Consider the following 20396-nt stretch of genomic DNA (forward strand, 5'->3'; position numbering starts at 1 on the left):
AGGATAAGTCATGAATTTCTTTTCTGTCAGATTATAAAGAAAAGAATGGAATTTTGATATGAAAATACACACAAAAACACTTTTGGACAAGTAGTTGTTATGACAATAGACAATATATTAATACACCCTTGAGAAAAAAAGGGGGTATTTTGACCCTCTTATCACATTATGTGTTATATAAATGCATTAGTAACCAACTGAGGTTGTCCAATGATTATAGAAATAATCAAACCAGACGGTGCTCATTTGTGGTCATCAAATGCTGCTGGTTTTTCATTTTAATCACAAAGGAGTCTCCATATCCCTAGTGCACAGCTGGAAAACCAGGAAGCCAGTGACTGGTTCCCAAAGATCCAGATTGAAGAACAATGGAGTCAACTCTGTGGTCCTCCCCTGGGTGTTAGCCATACCCAAGAACATGCAGAGTTTCCATTACAGTCACATTACTCATGTGATGATTACTCTGAAGGGTATGACTAGCTAATGGGCTTTGTCAGCACATCCTTATGTTAGTGGATGTTGTAACTGAGCTACTATCCACACTGTGGTGCACATGCATAGAACAATGGTTACTGAGGACTACAGAGGAAAAAATGTCCTTGAAAAGCAAAGTAGTTTAGATCATCACCAGGTATTTCCATGAACTAACTTACAAAGTGATTTAAATTTAAATGATGGTCAAATATAGTGGGTTATTTGAAGAGAAATTCTTAACTTATCATGCACGTTGCAGATTCTGACAACATTAAGAACAAAGACAACCTTTATGTTTACTATCACACAGAAGACGACCATGAACAGGACTAAAGCAATTCAAATCCTTTCAGTTCTCAGCACATTAAAGGTCCGTCACAGTGTGAAATTTGAGAGTTAGAAAATGCTTCCCTGCTGAGTCAGAAGGTTGAGCTGAAGCCAAAGTCATATTATACCAAGATGGTAAATTTACTCTTGATGAGATGAGCAGCACAAATCTTGCAGGATTTTATCCTTTGGGAAATGTAAACCTTTATTCTATCAGTACTTGGCAGCCTAATAGTCTGCAGCGCCCCTTTGAGGACTGCTCAGTAGGAGATGGGCAGATTGGCTTGTGTATGCAAGCAGATGTTGAGACCTAATATTACCTTTTCACTCAGACATGCCTTCGCATTTTTTCATTAATAAAACGGAAAAGTGAAATCTGGCGATCTGATTGGTTGTTAGCTGTGGTATAATGAGCATATAGCTATATAGCTATATAAGCTATCACTCCGCGTCAGGCACGTATGACTGGTATGAATCGAAGTTGTTATCATGTATCCATGACAACGGACTGTTGCCGTCTGTAGCAAAAGACAGTTGATGTTTTTACGACGTTAACAAATAGACTAAAGTAGTTGAATTCACATGTTTAAGGTTAACTTTCACCTCCGGGGAGGGTTAACAATGAGTGGATTGAGCAGTTCACCTGAAAAAAAAGCAGAGGAAAAGACGAGATGCAGAGCTACTTGGAGCTAACGTCTGGAGAGGTGGGACTATTTTTTTCACAGTGAGGCTATTTTATTGGATAATGTATTTCTGGTTGAATAAAAACTACATGAAATTGATTGCTCATTCCTCTTTCATATTGCCATTATTGGTAACTGTTTTATAAAAGCAATATATTCGCTTCGCATCGGGCCGAAGAACGGCCTTTAGCCGTGGTATAATGAGCGTATACCACGGCCTGTTGTGATATATTGCTTGAATGGATACCTTTAATGAATATGACTAGTATCAATCTTAACGAGAGAACCCACAATAGAAATGACAACTCAGCAAAAACAAACCTTCGATTGAGCCTATTGAGGCACTACTGTATATCAAGTCACTGACGCTGTGTGTGTGTGTGTGTGTGTGTGTGTGTGTGTGTGTGTGTGTGTGTGTGTGTGTGTGTGTGTGTGTGTGTGTGTGTGTGTGTGTGTGTGTGTGCGTCCATGCCTGCCATTGCGACAACATTACTCTAACCACATAATCCCTCACTGTGATGGCAAGGCCACAGATGCTGGCTCTTCAGTAGCTGGTTGCATGGGACACTGGCAGCAATATTGTGTCTGACAGCCCCCACAAGGTGATCAGCACATCATCTACCCGTCTCCATCGGTCACTCGACGGGTTCCTCCGCTGCTGCCGAGGTAACTTCCTCTGGGCCGCCAGAGGAGCGGGACTGAGCCCATCTGGGGGTTTTGTGCACTAATGGTGACTAATAGAAAAACAGCTACTGCAGAGAAGTTGACTGTGTGCATCATGTCGGTAGTTTGTTTCCACCTTACGCAGCGTGCGAAGCAAACCTCGGGGTCAGGATTTAGAGGAAGGGCAGATTAATATCAACTAATGGGAAACATTAACTGCGGTTTTGGATAAGAGGCTCCCGCTGCTTTACAGGTGCTTATCTGCTGGCTGCTTCAGCCGGCCAGAATAGCTGGAGCACGCAATGCAGTTTTCTTGTTGTTGCTTTGTTTCCCGTGAATCTCAAGGATAAGAGATCTGATTTTTATTTAAAAGCGGTGACTTAGATATCAAATAATAGACTCAAGGACTTTTCAGTCTCCATTCAGATTTGCACCAGGCTCCATTTACATTCCCCAAGTTGCACAGTTATTTTCATAAAGACTTTGGACTAAGGTCATTTTGCCATCAGCCACAGAAAGCTTTCAAACTAAATTGAATAAAATGTAATAAATGATTCAAACTTTGGGCACCAAACAGTCTGTCTGAATTAAGCTTTTATCCCCCGTCTTCAGACTAGTTTGAATCTTTTTACTGCCTTTTTTTTGGTTACCCAAACAACCCATCATCTCCTCAACCATAAGCAATGAAATGTGCAATATCCCTATGTCTACTGAATAGGGGAAACATATTCCTCTGTGATTCAAACATGTGTCAGAAGTAGTCATGAATATTAATGCCCAGTCTGATGTCCAGGGGTTGCTATGGGCTTGCAAAACCATCTGGTTGCAGAGGTGCAGAGGGATTACATCCTACATTTTGGTTGGGTGGTGCTCAGGTTGGATTTAGAGGTGAACCTGAGGTCCACTGGGAAAACAAAGTGCAGGCAGCTTGAGGTTTGGGGTCACTGGTATAGCTCAAGCCCTGAAGATAGGTAATAATGAGAGAATAACGCTTTCAAACACACACAGACACGTGCACAAAGAAACCCACAAACACATTTCTGACTCACTGTTATACAACCACCCAGAAAACGCTTTGAGTAATCTGGAAATTGCTTGCGACTCGAGTGTCATTTATTCGCAGATGTTGAAGCACTAGATTATTTTTCAGGTTCTCTGTGTCTTTCTCTCACTCTGTTGGAGACACTCTCCTCATCCCATTTTCTGCCTCTCTCCCGCTTTGCTGAACCATGAGCACCGGTGCTGGGGTAATTCCGAAAACTCATTCAGTCCCAGTAAAAATGAATCTTTTTCTTTTTCTTTTCCTCTCTAAGTTTGAATCCAAGGTAGTTTAGAGTCAAACATATTTCTCGAGATTACTTTATTAGTAGCCAAATGAAGTGCAGGATTCCTACACATGGCCAGACCGGGGCAATTGTTTAACAGGAGCACAGACAAAGTGAACAGACAAAGGTGCGGCACAGCTGATTGCTCACCAATGGATGTTGAGTGAATTTGAAAATTTGCCCTTGCTTTCAGGGAGAAAAGGTTTTGCAGGTCCAGTGCTTCATTTGTGTCATCATTGTGGAGCTTCCATAAGCAATTCACTTGCTGAACAGTTGCCATGCCGCTGAGTGTGTGTTCATTCACATGTTCAGATACTCATCCTGCTGTGTTGTGTTCACTGTGTGCAAGGCTGCCCAAACTGATTTAAATGGGTGAGTTGCCCAGCAGCTCAGCGCTACACAAGGTGTGGAATTGCTTTTTGTGACACGATAAGCCAGCTAGCCAACCTAGCAAATCCTCTCTGGCCAGAGAGCGTTTATACGGCGGCTATGCTCACATTTAGAGCGTCTCCCTGCCAGGCGCTGAACCACAGTTGGTCATAGCAGAGCCGGCATGCCACATTTCCTGTTTGTGCACAGCCAACGTCTGCTCAGCTTTGCTCTCACACATGTGGACACTAGTATCATCCGGAAACATTGTACCAGCACTGCACTATACACAAAGGGTAGGGGATTATTTTATATTTTTTACCTTAAAGGACCTACATATAGAAAATGTATGGCAAGTAATCATAAAAACATTCAGTATGTCAAAAGAGACTAAGGACTCAAGTTAATTTGACATACTGATCTAAGTGACAACAATACAGCCATTTAAAAAATGTATTTGCAGCATGATTTTATGCTTTGGCCTGTTGCCCCACCCACCGCTCTCTCCCAATCACCAGGCCAGGTTGCCAGTTACCACTGAGCTGCAGCTACAAGCATTGTGGATTACTATCATTAAAAGACCTCGCTGTGACTATCAAAAACATCTTAACAAAAGCAGAAACAAAACCAGGATCTGCATAGAAGATGCGTTTGAAAGATGGAGACGGAATAGAGTGGAGAAGAATTTGAGGACAGATGCTGGAGTGACTAATTTTCTCTTGGACACCTAACTTTTTGCACAATAACCCATTTTCTCAGTGCTTGTATGCAGCTTTATCCGGTTCATTTAGTTCTATTACTACATGGTGGCAGTTCCAGTGGCGTAGAGACTGTGTGAGTGAGTCTCGGGGTACCATAGCCACAGAGCTGGAGCAGAGCAGAGGTTAGCGTGTGGCTGTTTGGCAACCTCGAGTCTGGGGGAGAGGGGGGAGGGGAGGGGAAACAACGCGCTGCACTGCAGCAACAGTTTTGCCCACAGTCTTACATAAAGTAGCTCCTTTAATGATCATGGTTTGTTCTCATTGTGATAACCATTTGGATCTGGAAAAAGCTTGTGTGGTTTGATTGAGTGAACTAATTTGCATCAGTGTCAAGAGAGCAAGAATAGATATGGTCACAATTGAAAGAAAAATAGTTCATAATATTAATATCTAATTTCCATGATAATATACACTGCATCTATAAATTATGATGGAATTTATTAACTCATAAATAGATGTCATCAGACATACCCTTTGATTTTAGATATGTTGATACTCATTAGTTACGAATTTCACACACTGTTACACATGGCTGCATAATAAACTTTGTGTCCTTTAATCACAGCAACGATTGTGTTTAAAGTTTAATCATCTTTAGAGTAACTTTGATCTGTTGGAGGCGATGCAATCCCCAGCAGTGAGAGATAAAGAAGAAGTGTTTAGAATAATCTGAAAATATCTTTTAACACTGCAAAGCACTCTGTCGTTGTGTAAGGAAACAGATGGATAGAGTTGTTAAACTATACGGCACTTAAACAAAGTTAATTCTTGACCTTCCCGCGAGGTCTTTCTGCAGCTGTTTTTTTCTGCAGCCAGCTTTTATGCATTGAAATCTTTCACCAACGGATTGATTTTTGCAAGTTGTTATCACTAAGGTATAAAGACACCTCTCCACAGGTAGCAGTGGATAAAGTAATAATAAGAGAGGCTTCACCCTGACAGCTGAACAGCCATGAAATGTCATTGAAAGCTCAGGTACGTAAAAGCAAGAATGTGGACCTTATGTAATGTCTGTTTCTACAGATGTCTCTGTTCAACAGGAGCTCAAACATTATTTGTCATAACAGTTAGTCGTGTAAGGCCCAAGGCAAGTGGCAGAGCCTGGGAGCGCCGACAATACGGACAGCTTCAAGTGCACCTGTTATTTGGGTTCAGTGGCGCAAATTGCAAACAGCCTCAGTGAAGGTGACCATCGATCAAGGGCTGTGCTGTTGGGTAAATTCACTCGTAGCCAGCGGTATCATGGTGCCAATCACATCAACAACTCAACAGTTGGAGAGAGGCTCCTCCAGTAAATTATCTCGTTGTCTGGGTGGTGCAGAGTGGCACGGTCTGAAGGCATGCAGTGACTTCAAATCTGCAGCCAGAGGCAGATGGTGTGGGTTTTTATTCAACTTGTAAAATATTATGTTTGGAACGAAAAACAAAACATGTTGATGAAGCTGTTTGGATGACCACAGCTCAGCAGATCATTTCATCTTAATGTCACAAATGCAAACTTGTAAACACCATTTGCGCTGGAATGCAATTTGAGAATCAAACATGAAATTACACGTTTGGTTAAACAGAGAGTTGTGATTGTGAAGTAGGTGATAGCAACAAAATACAAAGTTAGGACAGAGAACCTGATGGAGTCTTGTGTGTGGTGACTTTGCAGCAGCCGGGGCTTTAAACACTGTTCTATGTACTGTATACTGTTTTTAGAACGGCGGAGCAGAGCCGCGAGCTGCTCAGAGCTACGCTACGGTGGCTAATGGGATTTCTTGGTTTCCCTCATCAAACTCATCAAATACACAATCCAACAACTCCAAAACGCTCTGGTGGACAAGTTGTGACCTGCACATTCATCACGCTATGAGATAATAACAGAACGCTACAAGACAGAGTTGTTTTCGAGGCAAATGCAGAGACTGCTTGCTGAAAAACTGCCCCCGACGGGAGCGTGCATTTACCTCAACTCCGTCTCGTAACGTTCCGTTATTATCTCATAGCGTGGTGAATGTGCAGGTCACAACTTGTCCACCAGAGCATTTTGGAGTTGTTGGATTGTGTATTTGATGAGTTTGATGAGGGAAACCAAGAAATCCCATTAGCCTCCGTAGCGTAGCTCTGAGCAGCTCGCAACTCTGCTCCGCCGTTCTCAAAACAGCTTGCACCGACAATTAAAGGTAACGAACCTACTCCTAAAACTATAGGAATTATGGCTATGGGCCAATTTGCCAAAATATTTAACTATCCCTTTAACATCCATCCAATATCACGTGTTTTCTATCTATCCTCAGTGTGAAGACTGTGCCCATTGCCTTTTTTCATCACCACAGTGTGTAGCTACAGTCCATAACCAGCTAGCTCAAAGCATCAGCAACTACAGATTAATCTCTCCATCTGTGGTGATTAGATTTTATTAAGTCTTCACGGGGGAGTGGAGAATTGTTCCTGCACTTCAACTAATACTTCCCCCGTCTGCACTCGTTGTCTTTCTCTTCTGCTCATCCAGCGCTAGGTCCATTTCGTGTCCTGGCAGTCTTTAAGTGAACCACAGTCATTAGATGTCAGTCAGAGCTGCGGTACATGAGGGCTGACGTTATAGGAGCTCACGCTGCCAAACCCAGCCGTATCCCAGGCTCCACTGTCTGCTTTGAAGAGCACTCACCGTTAGCTAGGCGTAGCGGTCAAAGTTAGCTCACACAGCCCTTCAAACTCAAGCCTTGTTCTCTCACTTTTTTTTAGATATTTCTTTTTTTCCTTCTTCTTCTTCTTTTTTTTATCTTGAAAAGTTTGCCTGAAAAACTGATTCCAAAGAAAATCAGGCTCAACTTCGGCTTCATCAGTCGCTGCCATTACTCTGAGCTCCCGGCGGTCGCAGCCTACAGTAGATTAGACTACATTACAGGTACAGTTATATGCCTATTGGCTGATAATGATGACAACACCTTGCGCCCGCGAGGAGAACAGAGCCTGCAACCAAGGACGCAGCAGGCCCTGGAGGCAGAGATAGCTGCAGCTGTACAGTATGAAGACGCACAGTCAGAGGTAGCACACCCACTTCCAGCTCCAGCGCCACATACAGTAGTGGGCTTATAAATATAAATTTGACGGAAATAGAAACAAAACTATAAACATTTACCCATAACATTATAACCACTGACTTGTAATATTTGAATTCTGAATATGACATCCCTCAAACCATCTGCAGAGGACACTTTCTCTGGTGTTGACACATCCAGTGCACACATTTACACTATTCTCCTCTTGCTCATTTGCCCCGTTTCTCCTTTATTTTTCTTCTTTCCTTTCACCCGACCATAGTTTTAACCAATTTTCACCTCCCTGCCTTCCTGCCTTTGTCCCTCCTCTAATGTCTGCTATTACTGTCCTCACACAAGCCTCAGCTCTCACCCCCATTCTCACCTTTTTCTTTCTTTCTCTCTCCTGTCTCTTCTTGTTCCTCATTTTCCTCATCTCACCTCCTCCACCTGTCTCCTTTGTGCCGTTTCCCTTCCAACTCAGACATCATCTATAGATGACTACCTGGTCAAGATTCAACTTTTTTTTCTTTTCTTTTTTTTTTTTTATCCCCCCCTCCCCAGAACTTAAAAAAAGAGGCTGAAATACTATTCAAAAGCCAGCTCTGTCTCTGTCTGCCTCGCCTTAATCACCCTCCATCAGTCTCATGCTGACTCTGTGTCTGAGTGCACAGTGGTATTAGTTCTGCTGTGTTGGTCTTGTTCTGCTCCGGGGGTCAGCTTATGGTTCATCTCCTCACTGTAATTGGGCTTTAAAATCACTATATGTAGAGTCAAACGTTCTCCAGTCAAATGCAACGTTGTTTTGGCAGCGAGTGATACATTGTTGGTCACAACCAGTAATCAGATCTGATTAAGGAGAGCGCAGCTGCATTTTTCTCAGCGCGGTATACGACCAGCTGAGAGGAGAGCCACATCACTGTGATGCATGCGACGTGAATTTGAAAAGTGAAGCTTCGGCCGAGTTATTCATCACAGTGCAGGAACATTAAGGTGTCTCCTTGAATCTTAATGACATTCCTGCATTTCTTAAACATGTCCAGCTCAGTATCCCTTTAGATTCCCTATTTAGAAGAAAAAAAAACAAAACTTAATTATCTTTTCTTTCTTATATGTAATACAATATCATTCCACAGCAGATGTGACTCACATTTCAGCATTCGAGTGTTCGCTCTTCTCTTGCTTTAGGCGCTTTACTTAACATAATTAGGATTCATTAGGATCTAATGAAAGAAATAATCAAACGAATCCTCCAGAGTTTCTAAAAAGCACAAAAAGAATATGGACTAAGAGAAATCCTACAAAGACTTTCATGAGATTTAATTGCAACTTTTTTTTTTTATTTGCGTCCATCTGTCTGAGTCAGTGTGTCTTGGAAAATCTTAAGAAATAAATCTTTGACTCAGGAGTGGAAGTAGAAAGGGTTTAATAGCAGTTGCTCAATGGAAGAAGTCTCAGAAGTAGAGCTGCGCCATCCCTAACACATTTATTTCCCTCTTTGGACTTCTAAAAAGCTTTGCTGTTTCCCTCCAGCTGCAGTTTATAAACTTGTTGTTGTTACTAATGACAGGTCAGTAGTTAGTCTGTGGCTGTTCGATTTTTACTGCCATTTCATCATCCTCCAGTGTCAGTGTGATAGATAATTGCGTTATGTTGATTGTATCAGTGCACAATCTGCGGATTGAATGGATGTGGTGTATTGACTGGGTTGAGGATAGCAGTGGAATGTGTTGCTAACATGTTGTGGTTTACAGGAAACAGAGCACCGGTTGTCACTATTGCAGCTGTCTTGAGATTTATGTTTAGATTCCTCTGGCTTGTTTGCAGGTAATCTGCAGTAATTCAACAATATAGTTTCCATTGGATTTACTTTTGCATAGCTATAGTCCTTTGCTATTATGCAGCAGCTGAAACTAATGCAGTCTAACACAGAAGTGCAGCAGTAAATCTTCCTGCATGAACATTATAATGTTCCCTCATTTTGTTTTAACCGGTTTAAAGAGGTGCTGCTTTAACTGTGCGGTCATTTAGAAGGGTGCAGTGGAGCTAGTGTTTAACTATGTTATTACTATTTAACCTACCCTTACTCATATACTGTAAATGGCTTCGACAAAATAATAAAAACACTTGTCAGTGTAAAGTGACTGGACAGTGTGCTATTTACACGCTGCCTTCTTAACACTGTGTGGATCTTACTACTATTTCATTAAAGTCGATGTTATCTTTGCAGCTCAATTAATAGTAGATTTTTTTAGGCTGATGATAATATTGATGTGTCAATAGTTTTCCATTTCGATGAGAATCTCTTGCAGTGGTGTTTTGTTGATACTGTGCATTTTTACAATGACAACAAATGACTTGCTCGTGTTCTCTGGGGAACAAACTGTGCATTCAGATTCCCTCAAACATACAGTGGTGTCCAAAATGATATGAACAGCTGACAGATCTGAAAATACCTGACCTTTTTATGCTTCCAAAACATGATTCATTTGATAACGTTCATGAAATATGCAGATGGTTCTGCTGTATTTTATCCACTTTTAATTTTGGTATGTCCACCTTTTGCAGCAATTACAGCAGCACATTTCTCTGGCGTAGTGTCAATATATTCCCTGAGACTAATGTTTTCTCATCATACCTTCTGCTGCTCAAGCCAAAGATTTTCCTTTGGATGAAGAATAGATTTGTCCAGTTTATTTTCCAACTCGCCCCAAATTTACTCAATGGGGTTGAGGTCCAGACTTTGTAAATCATTTGTCTTCTTCTGTGAAGGAACATGATTGTGTGATATTGACAGTGAAAAAGGCCTAGCTTGTTATTTGTAAGGAAAAATGACCTAAATCTTCTAATGATGGATATGTTCTATGGTTTATAGAACAGAATGATGATTAATGGCCAATTCAACAAAAACATCTGAAACCTCTTAAATATGCCAAGTGGTCTAATCATTTTAGCCACCACAGTATCTTTGACATGTCTGTGCTGCATGCACTTGTTACTGTGCATTTACTGTGCGCTGTGCTTACCTGCAGATATACACATGTAAGTGTTAATATTTTCAATTTGTTGCTTGGGCTGTAATTATGTTGAGTACACAGAGAAAGCTAAATTTACATTTATGAGATGCTCTCTGAAACATCTGTATGTCGTACAATAACTGGGAACATTTAAAAAAAAAAAAGATATCTTGCAACAAATAATATAAAAGTGAGTTCAGTTTGTCAGTTTGCCACAGTAAGCAGAGTGATTTGATTAGATATTTAGTAATTGAATGGAAACGCTCAATAATATACGTAAACTGGCGGCATAATTCTTTTGATTAAAGTTCCTCTTCTACTTCTCTACGTGTGTTTGTGCATACAACTGCTCGAATCCGCAGGTAGACTTGTTTAAAGAGCGGGGATGTTAAGCTGGATGTCACTCTGCGCTGGATTCCTCTGTGTACTCCGCTTGCAAACAAAACGCAGGTGCTTCCTCCGTCTCTGCCTGATCATAATTAGAGGAGCGCAGCTGTCGTCTGCACCTCCGCTGACCCTTTTCTCACAACACCATTGATCTGCCTTGTCAAGGCCTCACCAGCAGAACTGCCATGTGCATATCCAAACCCGCTATCTTGTCATTCAGGAACGCAGTCTCTTGATTTGATCACCGAGATGAAAGCCGGGGAAAAAAACAGAGCGGCTCCCAGGTGAGCAGCGAGCAAAATGGATTTCAATTAAGATGATTGTTGTCATCAAGGCTATGAAAAGGGACTCTGCTCCTTATTACAATGTTGTTTTTGTTTTGTCTTAGTCAGCCGTGTCAAGTCATGGTGTTTTTTTTTGTCTTGTGGGGAAGGAGCCAGCTCTCAACCCAGCTGATATAGCGGCTGAGCTTTCTGCCAGCTACTCGCTCAATTGATGTACTGTCGCTTTCGCTCCGTGAACTGAAGCTCACCAAGAACATTTCAGTCTTTTGTCTCTCCATCAACACGTTTGTGTTGCACTCAAAGGCCAGGTTTCTCAAAGATGTGTTGCCCAACTGTTCGCCAATTGTGTTGTGTAAAGTTGAGCTTTGTTTGCTTGTGTAAGTCAAACATTTGGCTAGATGCCCAGAAGTGGATTAAGCACCCCCCCCCAAAAAAAAAAAAAACACTTTTCCAATCAAAGCTCCCAATAGAAAATTTTGGAATCGGCATTACAAACATGTTTTCCCATGCTTGATAAACACAGATAGGCTTACAGTAGGCATTTAAGACCATATTTGCTGGTAAATGTTACTTCATTTAATCAGGTAGGGGGATTGGGAAAGCTCCCCAAATCAAATTAGCAGTTATATATATATATTTTTTTATCCTTACAGCTTACAATAATACCAACACAGCTGCCAACCAACAGGGGACTTTAAAAGCATTTCTGTCTTTTTTTTTTCTTCACAAAGACATTTTGCTCTGAAATAGGGCAGTGGAGTGAGGAACAGGCCTCTCAGGAGGAAAGCAACTTTTTTTCTCTCTGAACCAGGCTGATCAATGAGATAGAGATCTCGTGGTCAATGTTCCACTCTCCTAAAAGGCACCATGGGATCCACAGCCCCACTTCATCTTTATCACTGCTGCTTCTGCGATCACCACGGGGACTTGATGCAGGCTCATTACTACCACAAATAGAGATCTGGCGGCATGGGCTGACACTGGAATGAGCTGGCGATCAGGGACGGAGATTGTCGGTATACGGTGGAGTCGACACGCGCCGGACAAACGTAATTCTGGTGTTTCATCTTCCTTCTCCCTCTCTCGAGATTTGTATTTGTTTAGTGAATGCCAGCAGCTGCTCCCCCCCAAATCCCACATAAACCTTTTTGGTTCAAAAGGGGGATCAGGTAGTCATAACAGACTACCACCTACCCTCTTCCATCTCCTGCCACCCTGAAACTCCATCCTTTGCCAACTCCACTCTGGAGTTCCAGTCTTGGCATCACATTTGCTGACTGATGGACAATGTCTCCACCAGCATCTGCTCTCCAACGCTCAGTGGCCAAAATAATTCTCTGACTTGCAATATGGATTCAACCAAGCAGACTCTTACTCATACTCTGTGCCACACTCTCGGTTGGTTTCCTGCGACCGATGATCTCCAAACCGAGTAGCTCTGCTCCACTGTCTTAACAGTAAACAAACTCTTCTCCGTGCAGCTTCAATTAAACCGCGTATCCTGCTAAGAGAGACTGAGTGGCTTCTGTCCACTTGGCCGCATTGCTAAGTGTTTTTCAAGGACGGTGCGTTCTTTCTGCCAAGAATGTGTCGGTATGCTAATTTATAGCCAGGTCAACGTGCGCCGATGTAAATGAGTTACTTCAAACATCACTGATGAACATCTCCAATGCTAACTTTCCCTGAAACCTCGCCGCCGCACACGCTCCAAGACCCATAAAAAGGTAGTAATACTTTATTAAACAGAGTTTTGTTCTGCCGTCCCTCTGAGTCCAAGCCAACAGATGTAGTTGCTCATTATGTCTCTGCTCTCCATATGGCACTGCTGCACATCCAACCTCCTCTTCCCCTCCCTTCCCCCTTCCCCCTTCCCCCTCGCCCCGTGGACCCCCTCCCGGCATGAGGCTCCTGTTAGGTTCACAGCGGACAGGTAGCAGAACGGCTCGGGCACTTGTCAGCTTAACAACCGAGGCAACCCAGACCTTGTTGGACGGGACGGAAGGGAAATTAGCTTTCACCTTCACTCCGGCTCAGAGCAACGGTCTTCTCACTAATGCCCGCTTAGATTTCAAACTGCTCGTCTTGAATGTAACCTTGAAATTGAAGAGGGTTTATCAGAAGCTATTGGTGAGCGTTATGAAAAAAAAACAAGCCCTGTTTCCACCAAACATCCAACAACGCAACACCAGTTTAGTGGGAGGTGTCTGCTTCATTTTATTCTTTGTTTTCATAGGTAATCTAAGCAGATCAGAGCGCATTCTCAGTGTAATTAAGGCAAGAATATCACAAGTACATTGTAATTAGATTTAGGTATGTTTTGCTGCTAAAGAAAGGTGCCTTCCTTTCCCCACTGCTCGCCGTGTGTGCAGGAGTGCACGTGTCTGCGTATGTGTTACTTGTGCAAAGCCTGTGTCCTGTGAGAGCTTCCTCATTAAATGCCTGTCAAACCTCTGTCTGCAGACCTGCCAGCCGCTCTGTCACACTGCAGGAAACACACACAGATGCACACACACACACACACACACACACACACACACACACACACACACACACACACACACACACACACACACAGACGCACACAGATGCACACATATATACGAACAAGCACACACGTCGAAGAAGAGTGAGTGGACTCACACACACACACACTGGTCGGGGCTGTAAGAAATGGTACAAGTCTGTACCTTGTTGTCTGTGTTAGAGCTTCGTTTGGGTTGTCAGTGCTTTAGGGTTAGGGGTGTCATGGGAACATCCTGTTAAAAAAAAACCTAGATCACATCACTATCTGGCACGACTACTCTTTGCTTTTTAAACTAGCATCAGCTACACATGCACCCTGGTGCTTCTTAAAGGGGACATATTATGGAAATATCACTTTTTGAAGGCTCTTTAACATATATCTGGATGTTTGTTTTGCCTTCTGGCCCCCAAAATGTGAGAACTGACAAAGAAATCTGTAATGTGCAGGCTCTAGGATTGGCATAATACCACTTTTACCTGGGACCGGTAGAAGGTGTGGGGCGGGGAAAGCAGTGGTTCATTTGCATTTAAAGGGACAGTAACACTGAAACCAGCTGTTCTGAACAGGGCTGTTTTTAGAGGATGAAAAGAGCTGTGATGTTTGATCCTTGGGGTATTTTGACCAAAGCATGTCACAGACATGTCTTTAAGACACCTGGGAACTATTTTAATTTGTGGAAAGGGGGCATGATATGTCTCCTTTAAAGGTGCTTTGCAGGTGGGTTGTCCCTGGCATTTTGGAGATCATGCCACAGTGGTGTTAATTCCGGCTGCCTCTATGTCCTCTGACACCATGATGCTGATCTGTTACAAGACTTCTTGATGTCTTCTTCTGGTCTCTGAAGATGGCTCTTGACTCTGGCTGTGTGTTTAGGCTCCCTGTCATGCTGCAGAATTAATTAGAGACCAATTAGACGCTTCCCTGACGGTACCGTGTGATGGATAAGTCTATCTCTGTCGGCATCCAGAAAGTCCAATACTGGACTATATTCATTACATAATGATTATAACATAAAGAACTTTTACGACTTCCTGTTCTATTACCCAATGAGTAGGCTACTGCATCCTTTTAATAATAAATGAGAGCCACGATGGAACGCCTTCACTTTGAATGTATTTGTAACCCTCGGAGACCAAACAATAACAAAGCTAAATGCTGATGTTGTTATTGAATCCCATGAAACTGTGTGTCGTGAGTAATGAACCAATAAAGAGGAGAACGTGAGACGGATTGCCTTTGACAACAGCCTCAAATCTCACACTGCTAAATCCAATGACACCATTTAATGAGTACTGATTGCGGGCCCTTCACCGCTCCTCACTCTCTGTTTATATCCATTAGGAGTGTTTGTGTTGCCTCCTCCTCCTGTCCTATAGTCCATTTCCCCTGTCTCAGCTTCTCCGTCTTCCTCTTCGTTGCTCTCTTCTTCCGTCAGTCAGACTTGTCGGTTGCCCTCTCCGTCCCTCTCCTCTTCCTCTTCCACTTCCACGCACTCTCCCTCTCTCTCCTCGCCCGCCAGTCATTCCCCCTGACACGCATATAGCCTACGCCTGTCTCTCTCCACCAGCAGCAGTCACCCTGGTATTTAGTTCTATTTACAGTGAAGCTATACCAGATTAATAAAAACGGAGCGGTTACCTTGGGCTTCATTATTTGCCTGAGATTTTCTTCCCTTCACAATTTTCAGATGTAATTAGTTTCCCTCCCACACCGATAGCACCACAGCCCCGAGCAGATGCTTTTAAAAGACACTCAGATCTAATTTTGAGCTACGGCTTGCTTACTAGCATCTGCAAATTGTTTACATTGCTTTTAATAATAGTTTTCTGTGTCCTAGCCAAATAGATTCATATCTCCAAAGCTTGTTTCACATCCGTCTCATCATGTAGAATCTTTTTTTTTTTAACCTTTTGAGTTTTATTTTATTTTATTATTATTACATAGCAGAACTGGCCTCCTGTGAGAGACGACTGTGTGTTCTGACTTAAAGCTCTAAGCCTTCTGCATGTATGTGAACAACCTGCAAAACCTACACTCATGTCACTTCATACAGTCATGTGTGCTGCATGGCGACCTGATGAGTTTAAGCTCAGTATTCACTCTTGTCTTGCTACATTATGCCAACAAACAAGTTGCTGATTTTGTGGGTCTGGCATTTAGAGCTGGGCAGATGGTGTAATACCATATGGTGGGGTTATTAAAACCATTGAACTGGAAACAAGGTTGATGAAAGTGAGACTGTAGGTACGTTTGCAGGACATAAAACTATAAAAGTGAGAAAAATAAAAAAAATCCTTAAATGGTTCATAAAAGCCCACTCTTGATATTTTGTTCCTATGAGCAGCTCCTCTTGTGTTGCACATTGTCATTTGATGCCTCATTAAAATGAAAATAATGATTAGGGAAAGCAGCTTCTGTCATCATCATGAACCTAGACAAAGACCGGCATCTTTCCGTGACAGTCAATCAAGCAGCGATAAGATCTGACAGCTTTCTGCTCTGAATATCTTCCTGGAGAACTACGCTGAAAGTGATGCAACTTCACAGAGTCTTTGAGGCCGTGCCCTTCCAAGACACGTGTAGGAAAGATTTTTTCTAGTTTCTATTTTTTTGGGATTAATCGACCAGCAGAGTGACTGATACTAGCTGTTGGTTGCAGATAAGAGGTCTAGCAAGCGACTTTGATGTGGCTGACAAGTTGCTGTTAGTAATGCGGAGATTGATTTTCCTTGCTTGGAGTACCCCTGTTTTAACTCTAGTCCTGATTCAAAACACTTTGTCACTCCACTACATGATGAGGATAGGGACTGCTACAGATTAGCAATCCATTAATCATGTTGCTCTAACCAGAGGGGGTGTATTTAGGTATGATGTATAGGTGAGGTCCTAAGACACATTCACCTACAGGTCCCTCGTGAAAGCTAAAGGAAAAAGGAGAAGCTTTAAACACAGTAAAAAAAAAATTGCAGAAAAGTGAATTCAGTTTTTATTGTAATGAAATGGGTCCAGTATACATATGGGAAAATGGTCAATATTTCTTGTTGGAGATATATAGTGTATCAAGGCTGCACGCTGCAGAATTTGATGATGAATCAAGACTCAGTCCCAAGTCTGAGTTCCCCTGAGACGCCAGTGTTTCCAGCGTTAGGGTCCAGTGTGCCAATTCGATGGAAAAAGACAAAGTGGTATCTGGTGTTTTGTATGTGTATGTGTGCCTGTGAATGTGTGTGTGTGTCTGTGTGCATGTGCATGTGCATGTGCGTGTGTGTGTGTAAATCAGCTTTCTAAACCCCTGCTGCCTCAGATACAGCCTATTGAAGCGTGTCAGGTTTCTAAATGAAAGGGGTCGGGCACCAGCACCAGTCCGCAGTGCTGAGAAGGAAAGAAAGAACGGATGGAGGGAGGGAGGGAGGGAGGGAGGGGAAAAAAAAGAGCAAACAATCTGAGGGGCGCAGAGAAACAGCAAGAGAAAGGGACAGAAATGAGAAAAGGGCAGAGAGAAATTGTACAAATGCAACAGGGAAGATGAAGGACACACCTGAAGAGGGCTACATTTCCCCAGTGTGGTGTGCAGCTATTACCCAGGTTTTAGGGCTCCTTGAGAGGGATGAATGGCGTTCCAGCAGCGGCTGTCAGTAGTGGCCGCACCGCCATCCATCCAGACGCCCGTGGGACTCCATTTGCACCCTGATGGGCAGGGATGGAAAACCAATCGAGGGGCCATGGGGACGAGTGGGGGGGGGAGCGATGTATGGGTGCTGGGAACCACGCAGACAGGCAATCTGCCGTGATGTAGAGGCTCCCTTCTCCAGTTCCTCCTCTCGGACCCGGCACGTCGTCCCGCATCCCCTTCAAGCCCCGCTGCGCTGCGACGCAGTGGCCGGCCAGCTGACCGACCCAACACCTGCCACACTCATTCGCACTATCCCTGTAAACCGCCCCCCACCACCACCACCACCTCCTCCTCTTCTCCTCCTCTTCTCCTCCCAGGCCTCACTAGCTGCTTTTGAACGGCGGCGGTGATGTCGCTTCATTCTGCCTCGTCATTCTGTATCAAAGGTGCCAATGTGGAATAAGAGGGGGGGTCAGGGGCGGTATAGGCCAGCAGCAGTGGCAGTCGCAGAGAGGGATCGATGTCTGTGTAAAAGGGAGAGGTGATGTGGTGGACGCCAACGTTGTAGTGTTACATACAACCTGAGATGGGGTGGCATCATGGGGGGGGGGGCTTCACCAGATTGCTCTAAGACTCCAAAGGAAGCTCTGATTCCAAATGTCAAAACATAAGTGGTCAGATATGAACTGTTGTGTTTACATTTCATTGACTAAAAATGTGTGTGGTTTAACACATTTTTAGTCAATGAAATGTAAACACAACAGTGAGACAACAATCTCTAAAGAGAGTTCATTCAGAATCAGCCAGTTATCACAAGTCGACTGATTTTCTTCTCATACGTTCCTGTATCGTCTCAGTTCTTTAAACCTGTTGAAGCTCAGTGTCCATGGACTTCAATGGGGCGACATTGGAAGATCTCTCTAATGCAGTGGTTCCCAACCTTTTTTTGGCTCATAACCCCATTTTGACATCACAAATTTCTGGCGACCCTGCGATCACGTGATCGCGGCCGTCAATCAAGATGCACCAGCTCAGATATTTTTATATGCTGCATTTTATTTGAACTCTTCATATTCGAGAGAGTGAAAGTATAGAAGATTCAAGATTGTGTGTGGTGTTTTTAATCATAATTTTAAAAAGAATAATAATTTGTTAAAGAAATATTTTTATCAGTAATTTAAAATTAATCAATTAATAGACATTTCAGGCGACCCCATTTAAATTTCAGGTGACTCCACGTGGTGTCCCGACCCCAAGGTTGAAAAACACTGCTCTAAAGGCTGAATCCCATATTGATTGACAGCTATTTTGAAACATACACCGGCATCGGAGGATTGTCGAGTTCAATCCCATTTTGGATTTTGCAAGTGAAGATGAGAGACACACTGCAGCTCACTTCTTATTTGCTTGGTGATACAGCTCATTTCCATTCTGGAGATCATACACTGTAAATACAACACTACTATAGCATTTCTTTGTTTCGGTTTTACATAATTCTCACATTTCCCTGTTTGAGTTTAATATGAAAGACCAGCAGCTGCCACTTGTCTTCACAATGACAGTGGAGTGGATCTCTGAGTAAAAGACAGTGTACTGTAAGCCCTGGCAGTTTGTATTTGTTCACATCATCACACTGAGAACTGAGGGAAATAGATGGGAGATGTTTCTGCAATAAGGTGGATGTAATTTATGATATTTCCTGAAGTTCAGCAGATTTGTAGGGAGCTGCAGCTTGGATTATTTTTCCGCGCTCAGGGAAATGTTGAAGGCTTCAGGTTTAGCTGCAGTCTACTTAACCTCCCTTCTGACAGTGGAGATGAGCCTGGGTTAGACAGGTCTGTTAATACAGCGGGGGTGGTATGATAAATTCATTAGGGGCATCTAAGGAATACAGATATTTATATAGCTACAGCAAATCAACGCCGTGAAAGTACAGCAGTCATTCTCACTGAAGGTTGTTTACCTCACAGTGGAGCTGCTATGGAAGCATTGTGTATTTATTGATTCTTACTAAACGCTCGGTTGGCTGTGCTTTCCTACTCCTGCTGTCTGATCTTTCTCTGACTGCAAGGTACACACACACACACCTTGGTATTCAGTATTTCACTGGTCTTAAATCCTGTTTTTCAGTCTAATTTCAGTGTGTTATACAGTAGACGTGATGTTTTTTCAAATATTCCCTGCATGTTTCTGGACTGTGATAGATTTCTACAGGTTTTTTAGTGGCCCAGAAGCACATTAGATCTAAACAGTGACTATGTTATGTCATATTTATGGCCAAACTGGGGAGTCATCTTGATTGGTCAGGTTAGACACATGACCTCAGTCCAGATGAGGAGGCTTGATGATGGCCTTTGAAGACTTTGTGTTTGACAGTCCAGTTACTGTTGTTTTCCACACTGTCCATGTGATGTGGATCTTTTTTATTAATTTATTTAATGTGCTGGAGTAAGCCAGAAGCAAACAAATATGTCCCTATCCAAATACTGGTGGTTGACTATAAGTCTCCCAATTAGGATATAAAACAATGTGTCATGTATTTCTTTTGTGGAAGTAACAGCAATAACAATGTCCCGGTTTGGTTGGTTGCCATATTAGTGAAGATTTCTCCTATCAACACAAAATACCATCACATTGCTCCACATGTTTGGCTGGTGGTGTGGTATTTTCTGTGTGTTCATGAAAGCTTCACCTGAAACACGCAGCTGAGCTGTTCGCAGTACATGTAAGAGCGATAAACAAATCACGACAGTGTGTGAGGGGGCGGTATCCTGAAGATTTCTCTAACAAGAGCTTGTTCGTGTGGGCAGTTGAACAAAAATAAGTTTTTAGGACCATACTTGTGCTTCACATGGGCGTCGGTGCCTCAGTCATGAAAAAATCGGTCTGTTTTTGAATATGCACGTTAAACCACAGATCCCTTGGTTCTCCTTGCTCGCAGTT

General features: G+C 42.8%; 1 protein-coding gene across 2 annotated transcripts in view; it reads left to right on the forward strand.

Moving 5' to 3' along the window:
• Positions 1-20396, forward strand: part of grik4 (glutamate receptor, ionotropic, kainate 4) — a gene marked incomplete at both ends in the record, with an annotated part of 204070 nt that overhangs the window by 69326 nt on the left and 114348 nt on the right. The window lies entirely within an intron of this gene.

The sequence above is a fragment of the Trachurus trachurus genome, assembly GCF_905171665.1.
Source record: "Trachurus trachurus genome assembly, chromosome: 13".
Taxonomy (NCBI): domain Eukaryota; kingdom Metazoa; phylum Chordata; class Actinopteri; order Carangiformes; family Carangidae; genus Trachurus; species Trachurus trachurus.